The following is a 19,165-nucleotide window of genomic DNA, read 5'->3' as shown; positions in this document are numbered from 1 at the left end:
AGGATGTAGGCTCACCCAGGTGTCAGATGAGGAGCTGTTTTCAGATGAAAAAGAGGAAGGTGAAATGGTGTTTATGATGAGTGTGGAAATATGGTTAAGAGTGGCCTACAAACAAGTAGCACAGAAAATTGCAATGGCACTTGAGGCACCCGCATGCACACCGGTCCCTTTCTTTAAGGACGATATGTCAAAAGTACCCAAATCATTGTGGACTACTGGCCCCTATGACGTGGGCTGCATAAAAAGTATAGGGGGAGTAAAAATAAAATTGAAAAAAGGTGCAATACTCCCCAGAGTAAAACAGTACCCACTATCAAAAGAGGCAGATGAGGGCATATATGAAACCATAACGGCCCTTATAAATAATGGTATATTGGTCCCCTCAGAATCACCATGTAATACGGCTGTGTACCCAGTGCGCAAGGCTAAAGGGGGATTTTGGCGCTTTATACAGGATCTCAGGCCCTTGAACAACATAGTTGAAGTGGAATATCCCGTAGCTGCAAACCCGGCCACAATATTGTGTGGCATTCCAGCAGAAGCATCACGATTTACAGTGATCGACCTTAAAAATGCTTTTTACTCAATACCATTACACCCAGACTCACAAGATCTGACGAGCTTCACTTACAGAAACGCTAAGTGGAAACACACCAGATTGCCACAAGGGTATTGTGCATCACCTTCAATTTTCAATAGAGTAATACAGATGGATTTGGGTAACATTGAAGTAGAAAGCACGGTGTTGCAGTATGTGGATGATATAATAATTTGCAGTAAAAACGAAAAAACATGCAGAGAGGACTCATTAAAGATGTTGACAATATTGGCTGACAAAGGTTACAAGGTAGACATGGAGAAAATACAGTACTGTCAAGAACAGGTACTTTACATTGGTCAGCTTATATCCCAACATGGAAGAAAGATCGCACCACAAAGAGCACAAGCTATATCGACCACTCCAATGCCACTAACTGTAAGGGAACTGCAGCAGTTCCTGGGGCTCTGCAACTACTGTAGAGCTTGGGTATTTGATTACAGTTCGTACATAGGACCTCTGCTTGAGGCGTTACGGGAAGCTAATAAAGGGGAGAAAAAACTGGGGTGGACGATGGAAATGAAAGAAGCTTTTGATGAATTAAAAGATGCGATATCAACTGCTCCAGTACTGGCATCCCCAGACTATGAGCGGCAATTTTTTATATTTTCACATTGCGACTCAGCAGTAATGAAAGCAGTGTTGGCTCAGAAAACAAGCATGGGCTACAAACCGGTAGCATTTTACAGTGGCCACTTAGATCCTGTAATGTTAGGCCACTTCCCCTGCGAACAAGGTCTCGCCGCAGCTGCTTTTGCGGTAGAAAAAGCATCAGCAATCACCATGGGGTGCCCAACTACACTATTTGTGGAACATGCACTTTTTGCGATATTAAATAAACCTAAATCCACCCTAACCACGCAAAGAGCATCAGGTTATGAGATCATTCTATCCAGAGCCAAACTATCAATTGTTAGATGCAGCACGGTCAACCCTGCAAGGTTCCTAGCAGAAGTAATTGAGGAGGGAGATTGTGCCCATGACTGTACACAAACGACTGAAATGTACTCATGTACTAGAAAAGTTGAGGAAACGCACTAGAGGGGGGTGAGCTCTTATTTATTGATGGGTCATCAACTATCGATCAGAGGGATGGGGTGAGGAGAACTGGGGCTGCGGTGGTAAAAATGATGGAGGCTCCAGTGTGTGTGGCAATGAAATGTGTACAATTACCACAGCATTACTCCGCTCAAGCAGCTGAACTGGTCGCACTGATCTTGGCGTTGAAGGAAAGCTTTGACAAACGGGTGACCATATATTCCGACAGCGCATATGTTACATCCACTGTCCACTCAGGGCTGTCGAAATGGAGAAGAAGAGGGTTTAGGAGAGCTGATGGCACTCCAGTGCAACATGCCCTCTTATTGGCTGAACTAATTGAAGTAATTAATGACCCCCAAGAATTAGCTTTAGTGAAATGCACCGCACACACCAATGGTGAAGACCACGTCTCGAAGGGAAACGCAGCAGCGGACGCACATGCGAAGTATGCTGCATACTTTGGTGAGATATGGAACCCCCCAGAGTCACAGAGAGGGAGAGGAAGGGGAATGGCTAAGGAGATGTTGATAAGAGAAGGGTACACCCATCTCCCAGCCACACAGATTATGGAGTTACAAGCGGCTGCACCAATGGCCGAAAAAGAAATATGGGTAAAAAGAGGGTGCACAATGTCACCAACCGACGCACTATGGCGCCAGGGTGGCACTGGAAAGGTTGTAATGCCATTGGCACTTTTGAACACCGCCCTGAACCAACTACATCATCCAGCCCACACAGGCAAGGAAGTAATTGCAGCACGAATTAGGGAAGACTGGTTCTGCCCCGAGTTAAATTCGCATGTGTCAAATTTTATCAGTAATTGTCTCACATGTCAACAGTTTACGGCCGGCCACACTCTAAAGGTGATAAGAGGTACTATACCCCGGCCAGAGGGACCTTTCCGGCATCTCCATATTGACTATGTTGATATGATCAATATATGTCAAGGAAATAGGTATATGATTGTAGTAGTATGCCCATTTTCTAGGTGGATTGAGGCAGGGCCCTGTTCACACCCAGATGCATTTAGAGCAGCCAAATTCCTAGTGAGGGAGGTCTTCCCCAGGTGGGGAGTGTGCGAGGTGTTAAGGTCAGACAATGGCCCACATTTCGCAAACGATATGTTTCAGCACATTACATCACTGCTGAACATTCAACATAAATTTGCATGTGCATACCACCCACAGGCCAACGGTGTATGTGAACGACTGAATGGCCTATTAAAGGAGGCAATTGCAAAGATACAACAAACAACAAAGAGGAGTTGGTTATATTGTCTTCCATTAGCTTTATTTGAGCTAAGGAATAGGCCAGGGTCCGACCACCACCTCACTCCCCATGAGGTGGTTACCGGGCGTCAAATGCGCCTTCCCCTAACGCCAACGTCAAGAGCATTTACCGACCACGAAAGTACTGCAAGTGTTCTGGGTGATGAAATGTACCAATATGTGTCTTCTTTGATTACTAGTGTAGTGTTTGTGTCTCAACAGCTCGAGCGCACACGGGGCGGGTCTAATAGAAGCCAACAAGAAGACGCGGATAAAGAACTGGAAAAGGAAGGACTGTGTAAGATTGCTAAAGGTGACCACGTACTACTTCGCAACTTCAATAGGAAATGGAATAGCCCACGTTTTACTGGTCCCCATCTGGTAGAGGAGGTATCAACAAGAGCAGTTAAGCTACAAGACAAGCGTGCCTGGAACCACCTACACGACATAAAGATCTACAGACAACAGACCCGCCCCAGCGCCACCGACAGGTCCATTGAGAGAACAGCGACAACATCGACAACGGAAGAAGAAAGTCCTACCACAGCCAGCGGCCCAAGTATTCCCATACCTTGTCACTCCCCAGACTCCCCAGAGACAATAACTGAAGAAGGAAGGGGTGATCCCCATACAGCCCACCCCATAATCACACGCTCAAAGAGTAAAAGCCACGCCCACCAGTTGAACCCAAAAACCCCCTGCCCATCATCCACTGACCCTGTCCCCATTACAGTAGTAACTGAACTGAAGGACATTGTCTTGCACAAATACACATGTAAACACGTGAATGTTCTCTTTTCTTTTCTCTCGCACATGCAGGAATCGCGTATTATTGTATTGCTAAGAAAGTAGATAACTAACAAATTCACTGCCCAGGAGTAGATGGTACCCTCAGACGATAACTACCCAGAAGAATTGTCACACCAATTTGTATATGAAATAAAAAGGCCAACGTACCTGAAAAGGAAAAGGGTACGTGTCTACTACGCAGCGTTCTTTTTGGCCATAGAATATTCGATGCCCCACCTCCACCCATACTTACCTGCCCTAAGAGATAGATCGCTTAGAGTAGCGTGGGAACAGCTCTTCGCCTGGGCACTGAATGATTATTTGATAGGGAGAGCTTAAAAAACAACAACTAACATTTAATAACCAGCATATTGAGAATTTTCAGGCGGGCAACTCTAACGTCGCAAGAATAAGGTGCCGGACTGCAGCAAGGTAAGAGCAAAATGCCGGTGAAATTAGCGTATGTAATAAAAGTAATAGGGATTTTGGTAATCTCCGGGTTCGTAGCTGCCTCTGTATGGCAGTACAGCTGTGCTATCAATATTATTGCTGTACCCAATCCTAACACACCCCCATCCCCAGCTGCAACAGGTGTTACGTCAGGTGATATTAGTAAAATTACGCACAAGCAAAATAGAGTTCAACGCAGCACATACTCAGATAATAAAGGTATTGACAATTACATACAAGATTCAGCACACGTCTCAAACAACATATGGTATCAACACATGACCCGCATTGGTAAGCAGACAACAGAAGACAGCTGCTACGTTTGCTCATTAATACCATACGCCATGAGTGCTTCTCGAACATTTGTTGCCACAGAGATAGACGAGAAAACAGCACGATGCATAATATACTTGGCACTGTTCCAAATGAAAGGAAGATTTCAAGGGACAGTGGTGCATATGACGTGGAAAACACGAGACTCATACCCATACGAAAACAACTTCCTCAAGACTTATTTGAGTTACCACAAGAGCAGTTTACATGCTGAAGCATTCAGATACATAACAAGTGGTCCTGCAAAAGGAGAAACAAAGAAAGTAACACTGCAGTATTTATCATGTGATTGGTACGCCACTGAAGTTCCTGGTAAACTAGGATGCTGGGAGAGGCCACTGGTGACGATAACGGGGAAAGTGTACTTGGACAACAAATGGGAGATAGGAGTGGTTGGCAGCAACATGGTAACAAAAGAAACTATTTCAACTATCGATGCACACAACCACAGATGTTGGACGACTTGGATCAAATACGTGCCTATGCTCACATGGATAGAAACGGATGAAGACCCGATAACAATTCTGCCGCTGACTGCGCCTAAAGTATGCTACCAACATAAAGGAGAGCTGGACGTAGGATACAACACCAATTGTGGAAGCGTGATGGAGTTACCTGAGGGGGGAGCAGGAACAGCAGTGATAATGGACCATTACTGGGCCTGTGGAGAAAAGGCATATCACACACTGCCCCCTCTGTGGAATGGTGTATGCACGATGGTGCACGTCAATGTACCATCACTAGTGGTACCCCAGAAGCATGTGAATGTGGCGAACTTTCCCAAGATGGATGAAGGGGATAAGAGAAATAAGAGATCTGCACCACCTCAGGAGGAGCCAGGGAACAGGACCAGCGGCAATGATACTGTCCTAAATAGACGGAAAAGACAAGGAGAACCTCTGACAGGAAATTACCTATGGGGAAGATCGGAAAGGGCACTCACTTCAATCCCGCCAGAACACAGACTATTCAGCAGAGCAGCAATGTTCTTCCCCTCAATAATACATCCGGGACTACAGGCTTACGCAAACGCAAAATGGCTCCAGATAACTAGATGGGAACTTATGATGACCATCAATTCTACAGTAAACGGATTCAACGCGATAAAAGAGGAGCTGCGAGCAATAAGGATGGTAGCACTGCAGAACAGATATGTGTTGGACCTCCTCACTGCCATGGAAGGAGGAGTTTGCGCAAAGATAGGACAATCATGCTGCACGTTCATTCCTGCCAACGATGCTGACAACGGTACACTGACAGAAGCAGTTTCACAATTGGCCCAGTTGCACTCCAAAATGGTGGTTGAAAGTAAAGGTGTGCAAAAGGATGAGAGCTGGTTTTCGCTATTATGGTAATGGATGCCATCTTGGCTGTCAGATGGACTGAAAATTATAGTTGGTTGTATTATTTTTGCTGGAGCAACACTGATCATAATAAGATTTTGGAAAGCCCGGAAGGCACGCACCACTGACGAGTTGCTTGAAATGGTCGGTATGCACCCACTGATGCCAGCAGATGACGGCCAACACACAGGCATAATCATACAAGAGAGAGAGAAATTGCGCAATCAGATCATTACCAACCACCTGGACCCACCATCGGTGAAGGTCGAGAACCCAAGAAACCCCAGGAGTTACATAGGGAAATGGGTATACTGCACTCCTGGAGGAACCTGTGAATATATGTATTGGTCATTTGAAGATCATGTTAACCATTATGGACATTTAGGAGGAATAACTAAAATATGGAGAGTAAGAGGAGATAACGAAAAGGATATGTTTGTGGTCGACAAGTCGACCAGAGGGGGGACTGAAGTGGGAAAATGGAAAAACAGGCTCCCATCTTCCCCCTCTCGCGCCTGGCCTAAAGGTTCACGGCCCAAGCACCCGCCACGAGAAGAGTTTGCCCACCTACCAGACGACCAAATACCCTGGTACAGGAACATACGGATGTGTCCATCTGCCTGCCTAGCAGCCCGCCCCACCCACGCCGATGCCTGCGGCATGGATCAACTAGACTAAAACCTATAAGTCGTTAGAGATGCCATGACGACCTAGCCAACGGATAGCACACCTGTGCCAATATACACACTGGACACTCCCGCACCAATTTACACGAAGCATATACTCAGTGCTATGACGTAGGCGACAGACATACTCACGGACGTGCATCTTTATTATTTTCCACATAGGCTCTCAAAATGCAGAAACGCAAGACGCACCATGAACTCATCTAAAGAGCTTGCTTACGCTTCTTCTAAACCTAGGTGCCATAATGAGAATTATAACGAAGACACGATACTGGCCATAAGATAATATGAGACTATAACCTAAAGCGCCTGTGCACCAAACGGTTCCACCTATACACCAGGCCTAAGTAGGCCGCAAGCAAGAGCTCCCGTGGACATTAACAGAACAAGAGTCAGGTTGCTGATCCTGCAGAATGAGCCTGGCGAAAGCAGACAGCCAAGGTCGTAATGTTGCAAACCCACATTCCAAAAGCAGACCATCAAGGGCACGATGTTGCAACCTCGCACGCCGTGCACCAACATCAAAGTCGCACCTGTAAATTAAACCAGGCACACAGTGGAAAAACAATATTAATTGTGCAGAATTCTGCCTCAAACACGGTCCCACCTCACGTGACCAAGCCGAACCTGACAAGATGCCAAGCCCAGGAGGAAGGAGGCGTCTGGATCCCTCGTTACAAGACACTGGCAGATACACTTGAAAGGATCAATGGACATCTGCGACAGTGGGAGTAGTCGGCCGTCCAGCTCATGAATAAGTCTTCACATTGTCTGCATGTACCCATAGTGAAACATTGTTGCAAATTGCAGGTACACCGAGAGCTGGGAACAGCGATGGTCCCAGGCTGGGAAACTCACGGGCGCACCAATCAGAACATGGGGCTCTTATCACTGACGCCATTAATATTGACCAATCATTAGGAGTCTTCATGTAACAATTCTCATGTATCTAATTGTAGGGACATCCCAGATATATCACCTGACTAACCCTCGTCCACTCATATTATTCTCTATACGTATGCTATACTAACTCTACCACTCGAGCAACCAATTAAGAGTGGCGATAGGTTTTTTGTCAACTTTCGAAGTGACGCAAGTAGCGCGTCATACTACAGTAAAAAGGGCCTGCGAGCCCCACGATTGTGTGTGTGTCAGGTCAGACGCGTATGATCCTTGACCCATCCCTACCGTTTGTGTTTAATAAACAGCAGAGTCACCTCGCTTCTTGTGCGTATCTCATACTCTATCTCTTTTGGGATATACGGGAGGAGTTGGGGCCTCCCTGCCCGGAGGTCTGCGGACGGCCCGGCCGACCCCGGCAGAATTTCCCCCCGACAGGGTATAGGGAGTTAAGGTGGTGCGAATATTATAGAATTAAGGGTTAACAGGAATCAACTTGCAATCAAAATGTAGCAGAACCTAGTTGCTTGTACATACATAATCAGAAATGCATTATCTATTACGTGTTGTCACTGTAGGGCAGATAGATATGTTCTAGTGCTATTCAAACAAAAGGGATTCCTGTGACTGTTCTAGATCTTATGGAACATGATTGATATGCATCCATCTATTTGTTAGCTCACCTCTTAGATCGTATTGTTGAATGTTCTAAAACTTTTGTGGCAGATTGCTTTTTGCTAAGTGAAATTTCCCAGGTTTTTTAAGCTCTAAAAAATGGATTCCCCTTAAAGTAAAGTAGGCCAAACAGTTGAACATTTTGCCTAAAAAGTGGTGTCAGTGGTTTCTAAACATGTGGGACCTTTGGCCCATGGGTTGCGAAAATGGATCACATCAATATAGTAAACACACATATAAACTTTGCATGTACATATTCTAATGACACACCAGCAGTTGGTCGAGATAAGCGTCTTTCATGAATCAAGTTACATTCAACAGGAAAAATGTCAGCATTGAACCCTGTACTTTCATTGGAAAGCCCATTGTCATTAGGAAAGTGAATAAATATTGTAGGGAAGTCTCATTCATAAGAAGAGATGCAAAGCACGGTGCCATTTTAACAACAATATGAACGTTGCTTTCGCACAGCATTTGGAAAACACACGCGCAAACAAAATGTGCAATGTTTTTCGCCCACTCAAAGAGAACTATAACTGACATGGCTTGGGATTAACATTTCAAGTACCAGAAAATAACCTGCAACTTTTGATAAAATGGGGAACTGCCTAACCTGAGGAGAAAGTGAACAGCAGTTTCAAGAAAGAAAAACAAATTTGCATTTTATGGGTCAATGTAAAAACAAGGGGGACAGGAACATGTACATTTTAAAAGCTGAAAGTGTGAATGAGCCTACATTATAGGAAGTCAAAACTAAACTCTGTCATCTTTGTTCTGCCGATGCGACCTCCCCCCAAAATAAGATGTGAAAACAAATACCATGCTTTCTCATAGAGATGAACTAGTGGAGGATAGGGCCATAAAGGTAACAACTGGACCTGACTGCAAATCCCAAACTGGCGTGTATCGGTTGCGTCTGTGTACAATGGGTTTCAGATAATTAACAATTAATGGGGGTTCAGCATGACCAGCTGATCTGTGTGTGAAAAATCTACAGTATTGGGAACAGCCCAATTGGTGCAGTGTCAAAAGTCATAAAGCCCTGAAGACTCAAACATCAAAGACCTTATCACCACCAGGCATCTAGGTCGTAAACATTATCCCTGAACTAACAGCTAAGAACTGAAGACTCCAGATACTTTGTTGGTGACAGACCCAACTGCAGATGCTATTTATTATTTTGTATTGGAAAAATGCATATTTCTTAACAGTGGGGTTCACTGTTTCACAGAAACTCGTAAAAAGTAAATTTTTCTTTTGCAATGTTCAGTTACAAATGCTCTATTAAGTGGTAGAAAAACGAAATTTGTGTGAGGCCATTTTCAGTATGCAAATTAGACAAATTTGCATTTTGCCACAAAGGAATGGCACATGCTAGTGTCTCATATATTATAGAGTCCGCAGGGAAGAGCCTGTCACTTAGAGATGGAAAGATAATATGTACATACAAGTATCAATAAGTTATAAGCCAAAGTCAGTGAGTAATTTAACTTTGGTCCTATCATGATAAACATGGCATCAAGTGATTTGTCAATTTCGTTGTCTTTTTTAGTAAAGTAGTGGTGTCTATATCTAACCAACTTCAAACCTATTGGAGTCACATACAAGATTACATATCTTTATTCAATCTCATTAAAACAAACATATATACAAAAAACTCACTGACGTTGGAATAACACACAATGTTCACATCCACTTTACACATATATCATTACACATTTAGGACAAAACAAAACATAAACCTCCCAGAGTAATTATACTCTCAACTGAAAAATTTTGCAGACATGTGAACACTGTCCAATCACATACATTGACCAATTACATTGGGGAAATTGTACACACCTCAAAAAGGTGGAGATACTGTTCTACATCAAATTCAACACACACTCATTTAGGGATGGACACTGACAGACTCACTCGCTTCCTCACTGACAGATGGAGAGAAAGAAGAATTGATAACAACAGGAAGGAGAAAAAACAGATTGCTCTCCTTTTGGACCCATTTTGAATTATTACCAGTGCCCTGAAAGTGAGGGCTAGTAGGAGTTAAAGCCAGAGGCCTTCTTCAGTGAAAGAAATAGCAGACAGGCTGTGGAAAAAAAGCTGATCCCATTTTGCTGACTGATGCCCACCTGTTACTAGAGGGGGAATATTGAACCAGTCCATAAGAGGGTGTCCACCTGTCTGTGATAAGGCCAAAGAGATTCATATGCGAGTATGATCTAAAGGGAATTAGAGATAATCTTGGCCACGTTATTAGTAAGTACTGAAGGGGCGGGGGTTTAGAACTGACTGTACATCCAGAAACTAAGTAAATATTTCATAAGCATATGCGCTTCTACATTTATAGATACATGAAATAATACCTATGGTCTCTATATACTGAGATCCCCTGACTCTTTCACTGTGCATTGTGCAAGCACAGAAGAGCAAATGACATCTCACGGTGTGCATACCTAGAAAAATAAGTAAAGTCACTGCCCTGCTATTCCATCAAGCAGAATTCTGTTGTTAAAGCTAAGTGTTCCGAACAAAAGGGAGTGTTACAGAATACTCGAGTCTAAGTCTAGGTTCAATGGATCTTTAAGAACCCCCGATAAATAGGTCTGGAGGTCTTACCTGAGCAGACTGATATGTTGAACGGGAAGCAAATGCTGAACTCAAGAATCTCCCCGACCAATGTGTCAACCTCTCAACTGGTAGGGAAACCCAGAGTAAGAGGTACGCACCAGTCAGGGAAACCCTCTGGGGAAGAAAACCCTGGTCGAGCGCCGGATCCGAAGATTGAAGCGTGGTTTGCAGGCTGATGACGCCTATTCGATCGTGGTGTGGCGTATTGGAAGACTGCTTCTGGAGAGGGAAGAAATGAGAAGCGAAGTAAGGAATAGTAGAAGTATAGGAAGGGGATAAAAAACAGGAAAGAGACTAATTCCCCTGACCTCTTAACCAGCCGGATTGTAAATACCAGAAGAGAAGCTGAGAATATGAGGAACGGAGAGGGCGACTGGAACACAAGTCTGTCAGAAGAAAGTAAAGGTGAGTAAGCCCGTAAAGGCAATCCCTACAATACCTGAAGACAGATTCAGAAAGGGACTGGGACGGGGGTATTTAATATTACCCAGAATGTAGTGACTCGAGAACTCAAAGGCAGCGTTTCCGAATGAGACGCGAGATGAATCCGGGGGATTTGTGTAAACAAAGAATGCTGAAAGGAGAATCTGGAATATTAAGAGGAGAGGGGTTAGTATTGATCAGAGGTAAGAGATTTATGCTGAAGATTTGAGATTGCCTGGTTGCGAACTCACGGAGCATCCACTAGTACAGTAGCGACGCGAAGAGCTGGAAGTCTCTGTGTCCTATGAAGAGTCACGTGAGCGGTACGCCGTACCTCTGGCGAACGTGAGAGGACTGGAACGGTGATAGCGGAATCGTCCGTGCTGCGATCCACCATCTTGAAGGTACTTTTCCGAATGGAGCCACAGAGCCGGCTTCTAGACCAAAGGGACCAGCGCTTCGTGAGTGTAACAGTATGCCCCCTTCTCCTGGGGGGCGACCCCGGCTTCCCAGGATGTAACCTAAAGAAACGTCGGATCAGACGTGGAGCATGAACACCTGAGGCAGGCTCCCAAGTCCTTTCTGCAGGGGAGTACCCCTTCCAGTCCACCAAGAACTGTAGTTTCCCCCTCCGATAACGGGAGTCACAGATACAGGCGACTTCATATTCTGGGCCAGCATCAGTAGAGACAGGAGGAGGAGGGGTGCAGTCCGACCGGTGAAAACGGTCCGGTACTGTCAACCGTGTCTGGGAGAGATGAAAAACAGGATGGATCCGGGACCAAGACGAGGGCAATTCGAGCTTGACTGCCGCAGAACCGACCATCGATAGGATCCTGAAAGGACCGAAGAACCTAGGGGATAGCTTAGAAGGGACCAAATGCCGGGGAAGAAAGCGAGAAGCCAACCAAACAGTATCTCCCGGGCTTAATGGTGGGACGTCTTGGCGATGTTTATCAGAAGTCCGCTTGGCCCTATCTTGAGCCATTCGTAAAGAGACTTTGGCCAATTTATGTCCTTCTTGTATTTCAGAAATGAGGCCATCCACTCCCGGACAGTTAGAAGGGGATACAGCGACAGAAGGAACAAAGGACGGATGAAAACCATAAGTACAATGGAAAGGGCTAGTATGAAGGGCTGTATGAAGGGCATTGTTGTATGCAAATTCGGCTAAGGGCAACAAATCCAACCAATTGTCTTGGGCTGCTGATACGAAACACCGTAGATAGGTCTCCAAGGTTTGGTTAAGGCGTTCTGTCTGTCCGTTCATCTGTGGGTGGTACCCCGAGCTGAGAGCCACTTGATTCCCAAGACATGGCAAACCTTTTCCCAAACTCTGGAGGTATATTGAGGGCCTCTATCGGAGACCACTGTGTCCGGTAGACCATGTCTGGAGAAGATTTCCGAAAGAAAAATCTTAGACATCTCCCCAGCCCCTGGCAGCTTGTTCAAGGGGGTAAAATGTGCCAACTTCGTAAGATAATCTATGGTGACCATTATAGCGGTCTTGTTGAGTGAGGGAGGAAGATCCACTATAAAGTCGGTAGAAATCACTTGCCAAGGTTTCTCTGGAATAGGCATCCGGGTGAGCAGCCCCAAGGGTGGGGTCCTGGGATTCTTGGATTGAGAACAAACGATGCAGGCTGCTACATAATCCTGTACATCATTGCGGACTTCTGGCCACCAAAAATACCTTAGTACTAGGTCTAAAGTGCCTTGAATGCCTCGATGCCCAGCGGCCCGAAAGTCATGACACATTCGTAATACTTCATGCTGCAGCACTGAAGTAGGGATAAAAACCTGTGCTTTGTGAAAAAAGAAAGAATCGTTCTGGGTAAGATGATAAGTGCTGGCTGTCTTCTTGCAGGCGTCTAGGTTAGAGACCGATGCAGTCCTCAATTCACTCAAGAAGTCGGTGATGACAGCGATGAATCTTGCTTTGGGAAACAATTGTTCAGAGCAGAAGTGGGGGACAGGAACGTCCTTGCGAGAGAGAGCATCCGCCCTCTGATTTTGCTTTCCTGGAAGTATGGTAAATTCGATCCGGAATGGAAGGAAGAAGTACGCCCAACGTGCTTGTCGACTGTTGGTTGTATGAGCGTTCTGTAGGACCCTCAGATTTTGATGGTCTGTGCGTACCACTATAGAAAAGGGAGAACCAAGTAGTAAGTGTCTCCACTCTTCAAACACCCTTTTTATAGCCAGCAATTCTTTTTCGAGCACTGAGTAGTTAAGTTCTGAGGCACTGAAGGTTTTAGAAAGATATGCAACTGGTCTTTCATCTCCTTGGTCGGTTTGTTGAAGTAAGACTGCGCCGAGAGCATGATGAGATGCATCCGTTTCCACAAAAAACTGTTTGTTCTGATCGGGGGTTATCAAACAGGATGCAGAGGTGAATAAGGATTTAAGAGTCTGAAATGCGAATTCGGTGGATTTATCCCATATAAATGGAATTCCCTTCTTTAACAGCCGAGTAAGAGGCAGAATAATATCCGAAAAGTTAGGGATAAATTTCCTATAAAAATTAGCAAACCCTAAAAAACGTTGAATCTCCTTAACGTTAGAAGGTATAGGCCATTCAACCACTGCAGAGATCTTTCTTGGATCCATAGAAATGCCTTGGGCCGACATAACAAACCCGAGATAGGTAACCTGTCTTTGGTGAAATTCGCATTTAGATGCTTTACAGTAAAGCTGATTTGACTGCAGTCGTTCGAGTACAGTTTTTACATGTGTCAGGTGTTCTTCTTGAGAGTGGGAGTATACTAAGATGTCATCTAGATAGATGATTACAAAATGGAATAGAATATCTGCGAATAGATGGTCCATGAAACGCTGGAACACAGCAGGTGCGTTCACCAATCCAAAGGGCATGACGTGATACTCGAAATGCCCAAATGGGGTTCGAAATGCTGTCTTGCATTCGTCACCAGGGGCAATGCGGATGAGATGGTAAGCTCCGCGAAGGTCCAGCTTAGGATAAAAGGAAGCCCCTCGAACTGCCTCCAGGATGTCAGGGATTAACGGCATGGGATATTTGTCTGCCACTGTGATCTTGTTAAGACCCCTGTAGTCGATACAAGGTCGAAGTTCATCGGTCTCCTTCTTTGGGATGAAGAAGAGAGAGGCCCCCGCGGGGGAAACCGACTCAGTAATGAGCCCGTTCTTTAAATTGGTTTGGAGATATTCTTTAAGGACTACCTTTTCTTGTTGGGAAAGGACGTACATTCTCCCAAATGGGATGGGTTTGTCAGGAAAAAGTTCAATGTGACAGTCATCTCTTCTATGCGGTGGTAGAGTAGGGAACTGGGGATTGGAGAAGACGGAGTGATACTGCGAATAACATTCCGGAACAATCTCCAAATTGTTTATTGAAGATACTGGTGTAGGGATCGAGTTTTCAGTAGGAATGTAGATGCCAACTGATTCCTTGGCTAAACAATGGCTGACACAGTATTCCGAGCCAAGGAAGAGAGTACCTGCTGTCCAATTTATAAAAGGGTTATGTCTCCTTAACCAGGGGAGACCCAATATAATGGGGAAATGGGCTGCCTTGATTAGATCAAAGGTTATGGTCTCTTTATGTGAGGCTATTTGACAGACAATAGGTTCTGTCTGTTCTCGGATAGGGCCGGAACTTAGCGGATGACCGTCAACTCCTTGGATAGGAGTGACCATCGCTTTGGGTATACAGGTAATTCCTTGTTTATTGGCCCATTGATCATCAACGAAATTCCCTGCAGCTCCACAGTCTACCAGAGCAGGTACGTTCTGTACCATCTGATCGTGAAAAACAAGAGTAACCGAAATAATAACCATATTGTGAGTGATTGTTACAGAGTCCAGATTTACGGGGATCTCCTTTGGGGAATCAGAATCTTGTACCCTTACCGTTGTTCCCCCTGCGGTAGGGCTTTGAAGTTTCCCGACTCCTTAGCTGGAGTGCGTCGGGGAGGAACTAAAGGACAATCCCGCAACTTATGAGATGAGGCTCCGCAATACATGCATAGTCCCAAACTCTTCCTTCTCTCTTTCTCAGCTGCTGATAAGGGTCCTCTCACAGTTCCAATTTGCATAGGCTCATCAGAAGTTATAGGTTTGTTTGTTATGGAGGGATAATCAAATTGAGATCGTATGCCTCTAGTCTTCTTCTTTTCAGACGAACGTTCATGTAAGCGGTAATCAATTTGCATGATGAGTGTTATCATGTCTGCTAGATTTGCCGGACGCGGAACCTTAGCTACCTCATCCTTTAGTTCGTCTGACAGCCCTCGTCGGAATAGAGTGAGCAACCCATCGTCTGGCCATCCTAACTCAGAGGAAAGTTGTTTGAAGAGAGTGATATAGGTAAGTAGGTCTTTGTTACCTTGTCTAAGATCTAATAGCCTTTCTTGTGTGGACACTGAGATCTCTTGTCTACTGAACATTGATTTCAAACTGTTGGTGAAAGCAGAATAAGAGTCTAAGATCACATTATTAGAGGTCACCAATGGGGTAGCCCAGGCCAAAGCAGGTCCGGCCAAATGCGAAATCAAAAAGCCAACCTTATCTTTGTCCGTGGGAAAGAAGCGGGATTTGAAAGTAAACTGCACAGTGCAGCTATCAAGAAACTCCTTAAGTTTGTGTGGGTCTCCGTCGAACTTGCCAGAATTCAAACTTACTGGGGGAGAGTCTGAGAAGGCACGAGTAACCTGTTGTCGTAATTGAGCATTATCCTGTTTGAGGGCCTGCAACTCTAGGGACATTGATTGCATGGCGGAAATAAGTTGTTGCATTTGCTGTTCCATTGAATCTCAGTCTGCAGTAGCCTTAATGTTTTCTGGCGTCGCTAACTGTTACAGAATACTCGAGTCTAAGTCTAGGTTCAATGGATCTTTAAGAACCCCCGATAAATAGGTCTGGAGGTCTTACCTGAGCAGACTGATATGTTCAACGGGAAGCAAATGCTGAACTCAAGAATCTCCCCGACCAATGTGTCAACCTCTCAACTGGTAGGGAAACCCAGAGTAAGAGGTACGCACCAGTCAGGGAAACCCTCTGGGGAAGAAAACCCTGGTCGAGCGCCGGATCCGAAGATTGGAGCTTGGTTTGCAGGCTGATGACGCCTATTCGATCGTGGTGTGGCGTATTGGAAGACTGCTTCTGGAGAGGGAAGAAATGAGAAGCGAAGTAAGGAATAGTAGAAGTATAGGAAGGGGATAAAAAACAGGAAAGAGACTAATTCCCCTGACCTCTTAACCAGCCGGGTTGTAAATACCAGAAGAGAAGCTGAGAATATGAGGAACGGAGAGGGCAACTGGAACACAAGTCTGTCAGAAGAAAGTAAAGGTGAGTAGGCCCGTAAAGGCAATCCCTACAATACCTGAAGACAGATTCAGAAAGGGACTGGGACGGGAGTATTTAATATTACCCAGAATGTAGTGACTCGAGAACTCAAAGGCAGCGTTTCCGAATGAGACGCGAGATGAATCCGGGGGATTTGTGTAAACAAAGAATGCTGAAAGGAGAATCTGGAATATTAAGAGGAGAGGGGTTAGTATTGATCAGAGGTAAGAGATTTATGCTGAAGATTTGAGATTGCCTGGTTGCGAACTCACGGAGCATCCACTAGTACAGTAGCGACGTGAAGAGCTGGAAGTCACTGTGTCCTATGAAGAGTCACGTGAGCGGTACGCCGTACCTCTGGCGAACGTGAGAGGACTGGAACGGTGATAGCGGAATCGTCCGTGCTGCGATCCACCATCTTGAAGGTACTTTTCCGAATGGAGCCATAGAGCCGGCTTCTAGACCAAAGGGACCAGCGCTTCGTGAGTGTAACAGGGAGAGGGTGATTATTTGCTACTCATTCTCAAATGTTTCCCATTGAAAGTGAAAACGTACGCCTTTACATGATAATTAAATAGAAACATCATGGAAGGGAATCTAGCCTACATACATGTTGAATATGCATTTTTTGTACACGCCATGTACATACCCGAAGGTCCAGTAGTTTGTTGCAATTGAGTTTAAAATGCTGTTGTTGAAATTCTGATGTCTATTGTGTAAGGGGTGGTATCTAAAATAAAGGGGACTCAGGGATAATTAGATAATGTGAGGGGTCAGAAAAGTGTGGTGGACAACTTTGTGAAGATTTCTCAAAAGATCCAATTTATCAACTTAAAAGGCTGAATAAACGTCTCACTATCCCTACCCTGATGAGGATTTCCCTTCCTAAAATAAACTAAAGGAAACACTCCAACAAAAGGTTTCTGTCCCTTTCATTTGTACATACAACAACTCAACAATGTAATATATGGCAATTCAGAACCAACAAAAACAACAGTTAAGTTTGCATCATAATAAATCTCTCTACTTATTCTCTGGGTGAATTCCCCTCCAGCAGATTCAAGCAGGATTTGATTCAACAGTTCCAAAAGTATAAGGAGAGCCTGTCTTGTAACAAAATTCCAAATCGGTTCCTTAGATTCCAACGTGACAACAAAAGTTACTTTTCTTCTTCCCCTTGTGATATCAAGAACTCAAACAATGTTCTTTGTATAAACCAAGAACACTTCCTTAGATCATCAGTATTAACGGAATTGTCTTTGCCAGGATTATTATGCAACAACACACTTGTTCTGACAATGTTAGATTCTTCTGCAGCAGTTTACATAACCCTTTCTTCAGCAATTAAAGTTTGTCAGGATAACTCTTAGCAGGTTTCCCATCGGTTTGTGATAAAGCCAAAAGAAATTCATATGCACGTATAATCTAAAGGGGTAACAATCCTGAAGGGAGTGCTACTATAAAATGAATTAGAGTAAAATCCTGGCCCTGTTATTTGTAAGTACTGAGGGGTGAGGGTTTAGAAACTCACTGTGTACATTCTGGGAAATAAGTAAATATTTCCTAAGCATATGTGCTTCTGGAATTAGAGATCAATGAAATAGTACCTATGGTATGTATATAGTGAGATCCACTGACTCACTATAAGGGGAAGTAGCGTGAATTGAATAGGCAGGGACATTTTAAACTAATTTGTGGTTTTTCACAAATTAAAGATTCCTCCTGGACTCTCATGCATTCAATCCATGATGCCTGCATGCTCAGGGTGAATTAAATGCATAGATACCTATGTTGATGTGTGTTACAAAAGTCTGCAATTCCATAACTGTAGCATTGAAAACGGAAGTGACTAGTGTGTTGATTATTTCTAATCATTGACTTTTTATGAAGAAACCATTTGTTTATCTTTCATCTGATTCAATTATTTACATTTTGTTAATAAATAGAACTTCTGTGCAACACTGTGTGTTTCTTGTCCTGAAAGGGAAGGGAAGCTGTAACGTATCAATGTTATTAAAATAGGGGTACCATATTCATAAAAAGAACTTAATTAAATAAAGGAAAATTATGCGTGTCTGGTTTAGGGTGGGTGGAAAGTTCCCCTGAATTAGATGTCGCCCGATTAAAATATCCTCCAATATATAGCCGTTCCTAGGCAGAAAGGGGTGTACTTTCTAAAGGAAACACCATGTTTAAACCCTGTGAACACTTTACATATTCTGTCGTATCTGGTAACTTGGCACTGTCTCCCACAACTTGAATGGCAAGTGCTCAAAAATACAAAGCAACATGCTGAGGAGGAACATATTGCAGCACTTCATATATGACCAATCTCAGTTATAACATTTAAAAGTAGTAAAACATGCATGTCCGTTATTGGTGTTGAGGTAGTATGCAATTTGGGAACCCTTGCTTAACATTTGGAATAATGTATTCTGCATCCCTGTTACAGAATTAAAACGGGCTGGCAAGGTCCAACAAATGAAGGCAATGTTGCCATACCAATTGACATGTAGGTATGAAGTGGGACTTCCAAACTTAATCTGAGCTCATAATAGACTTCCTGAACTGTGCAGCAGGGTGAATGGGGTAGGGGTTAGTAAATCTAACCGGAGCCCTTTGATCTTGAGGAAGCAGTACATGTGCAGAGTCAAGGTATACTGTGAGCCCAGCGGCGGTGAGAGTCAATTCCACCATTCTGAA

The 19,165-nt window shown here is 44.3% G+C and overlaps 1 protein-coding gene across 1 annotated transcript in view; it reads right to left on the bottom strand.

Moving 5' to 3' along the window:
• The window catches only part of LOC138521324 (mucin-13-like), a 757,642-nt gene that overhangs the window by 567,166 nt on the left and 171,311 nt on the right, over positions 1-19,165 (bottom strand). The gene's annotated exons all lie outside the window — the stretch shown is intronic.

Source organism: Ambystoma mexicanum, chromosome 13, assembly GCF_040938575.1.
Source record: "Ambystoma mexicanum isolate Mex_15411 chromosome 13, UKY_AmexF1_1, whole genome shotgun sequence".
Classification (NCBI taxonomy): Eukaryota; Metazoa; Chordata; class Amphibia; order Caudata; family Ambystomatidae; genus Ambystoma; species Ambystoma mexicanum.
Note: the sequence above shows the minus strand (reverse complement) of the source record. Positions and strands in the feature narration are given on the sequence as shown.